Here is a 3131-nt window from a genome sequence, read left to right as displayed (position 1 = left end):
TCAAGCGGCACACTCTCCAGTGCACCACCGGGCCGGCCCAGATAAGGGCTTTTCTGACCTGGAAAACTGGTTGTTAAAGATTTACCAGCTCACCATGGGAATGTATGAGTGGCAACTTGCGTAAGGAAGGGAAGAGGGGAAGAATCCAGGCTGAAGAGGCTGCGTAAAGAAAGACGCAGAACGAGAAAAGGCCCGAGGGGGTGCAGTGGACCAGCAGCGCACTGTTGTTGGGCATAGAGGGGTAGGTGCTGCTGATGGGAGGAAGGCAGGGGCCAGCCCTGAGGTGGGTCTTTTGGGGCATTCTAAGGTGTTAGAACTTTCTCCTGTAGGGGATGAGGAGAAACTTAGTGGTTTTAAGTAAAGGTCTGATATGATTATATTTGCATTTTTTGATCATTTTTGCACAGTGTTGAGGGAAGGTTGGGGGCAGGAGGACAAGAACTATTGAGATAGGGAAACACTTCAGGCAAGTGAAGATAAGAACCTGAGGTGATAGAGTGATGGTGAAGACAGGAAGATTCCAGAAATGTTTGGTAGATAAAATAATATAGTATTAGAGTTCAGTTGGATATAGCAGGCGGGAGAGAGAGTAGGGTCAATATCTCTAACTCAGATGATGGGTGGATGATGGTGATACCGCTAAAGTAGAGGATATTGTCCCTATTGTTGGTTTTAGGGGAGATGAATTCAGTTTGGGGTATGATGTGTTTGAGAGGCCTGTGGAGCATCCAGGTAGAGATGGGGGAGATATGTCTGAGCTGGAGATAAGGGTTCATGATTCATCAACTTATATACCACTTAGGGAGTGTGGCTGGAACTTGAGAGATGCTGGGATTGCCTGGCTGTCTCTAGATGTAATTCTAACTGGACTAGTATAAGAAGTTGTTGGAGGCCTCCTGAAATGCAAATTGGTGATATCTAAACTGCTTTGTTGTGAGAACCTTCTGAGAAAGTGGATCCTGGGCTAGGAAGGAGCTTCCCTGCTGTCAGGAGAGAGAGAAACACTCAGAGACCAGTGACCCAGAGGAGGTAAGCAGAGGTGTTGATGGTCAAGGTTTAAGGGTCAGGAGTTAGGGACAAATAAGGACTGAAAGAGCAGACAACTGCAGAGCAGAGGAATTATAGGTAGCGGTTCTGATCATTCATAAAAAATATCCCCCCCTTAGATTCCTTAAAAGATATAACTGGGACCCCAATCCTAAGAAGAGTCTAGATAGACCAGTGCTTCTCAGACATTCGCATGCCTCAGAATCATCTGAAGGACTTGTTAGAATGGATTGAAAATACACACACACACACTGCTGGGCCTCAACCCCATGGGAGTCTGATTCAGTAGGTCTCAGGTGGGGCCCTAGAATCTGCATAATTAACCACTTCCCAGGTGATGCTGTGCGGCCCACCTGTGGGTCATGCTTTAGTAGCCCAGGGCTAGATCTCTTACTAAGTCAGTGTGCATGGACTCAAGGCACTGAGATCTGGGGTACCGCTAAAATATTTCTCATTTCTCCTCACTGCCCAGTGAAGCAAAGACTCAGACAGACCAGCCAGGGAATATTTGTATTTTAATTGGGCAAGACAAAGTTTTGTGTGTCAGAAATCTCCTTATTACGTGTGTGTTTGTGTGTGTGTAAAAGTGAATTTGCAAGTATGAGTGGAGCTCACCAAAGGGGTAGTCTGAAACCCAGCAGCCCCAGCATTTCCTGGGGAGACATCTGTATCTATGGTGTCTTTCTGAGTACAAATGTGAACAACATCCCTCTGAATTTACATGGTCTTCTACCAGATCCCCGCTCTAAAGGTTTCATCCATGCTCAGAAGACTTAGAGATTCTGTCAGGAATCATGAGACTAGGTACATTCTCTATGAAGGCAGAAAAGAACCACCACCTTTTTGAGATAAAGCCAGGACTGGAATGAGGTAAGGTGTGGTCAGAGAAGCAGAATGTCCCTGAAGAGTGAGGAAGGAAGAGAAGAGAGGGGGCAGCTGTCTCGGGTGAGGTAAGGAGGCCAAAGCTTTGCCTCCTCAGGATGGCAAGACGCTCACGCAGGCAAGTGCTAAGTGGAGAAGTGAATGTGTGATTACTGAGGCCTGGAAGCTGGTGATCCCAACAATGGTTGCCTGATGTGCTGCTTCATTCCAGGAAGGCTCACGTACCTGATATTCCCTCATTCTCCTTCTGAGAAGGTTCCTTACATTGTTTCCATGCTCTGTACCATGAGGCACCCTGACCACAAGGACGCACCTGACTGGGCCAGGTAGACACCTGCCCCAGGGGCAGTCAGCATATAGGCTGTCCAGTGGCCAAGCGGTGGCCTGCTGACTAACCATATCCCTTAGATCTGTCTCTCAGGGAGGGCACAGTCAGCAGTTGGTGTAAGGGAAGAAGGGGAGGAAGCACAAAGGAGGGAAACACAAAGACAGAGGACAGTGAGCAGAAGCCTGCCCCCTGGTAGCTGAAGTCATGGCACAGGGAGGAGAGCAGGGGGTAACTAGTCCTTGCTGGAGCAACAGAAGCAAGGCCAGAGTAGCGGAGTCTCCGGAATGGCAGAGCTGCAGAGCGAGGGGACATAAAGCCCTGCCACAGAGGGGCCAGCAAGAGCCTCTCGGATCCTGATTGACTTTCTGGGGCCTGTCCAGCTGTGAGGCCCAGCTGCACCACTGTTCTCCCATGAAGCCCACGATATGCCCCAACCCTTGAAGAAATCCGAGAGTGATGGAGAGGAGGTACCTGGCACTTAGAGGGCAGAGGATAAAGACGGTGGACACCATTGTTGGAGTGAGCGGGACTGAAGCCATGTTGGGACGTAAAGCTGCCTGGGCTGCACAGGGGGAGGGGGATTTTTAAAAGGACAGTTTTTTTCTCTCCACTCTTGCTTCCCATCCCCTGACTTTCTTATCTCGCTCACTAAGTAGGAAAACAAGGCCGAGAAGCTAATTAGCACTTTGCAAAGCTCACAGTTCTTTCTCTGAGATTTGTAGAGTTTTGAGAAATGATCAAGGCCAAACGACTGGAAGCTGACCTTGGGCACTAGCCAAGTACACTGGTGCAAACCAAAATCTTACAGGGTCTAGAAAACAGCGAAGATGAGAACAGAAACCAGATGAGGCCTTGGCAGGACCTTGTACCTGAC

This window comes from Galeopterus variegatus, unplaced genomic scaffold (genome assembly GCF_000696425.1).
Source record: "Galeopterus variegatus unplaced genomic scaffold, G_variegatus-3.0.2 Scaffold1628, whole genome shotgun sequence".
Taxonomy (NCBI): Eukaryota; Metazoa; Chordata; class Mammalia; order Dermoptera; family Cynocephalidae; genus Galeopterus; species Galeopterus variegatus.
The sequence above is the reverse complement of the archived record's forward strand: the minus strand, read 5'-3'. Positions refer to the sequence as shown.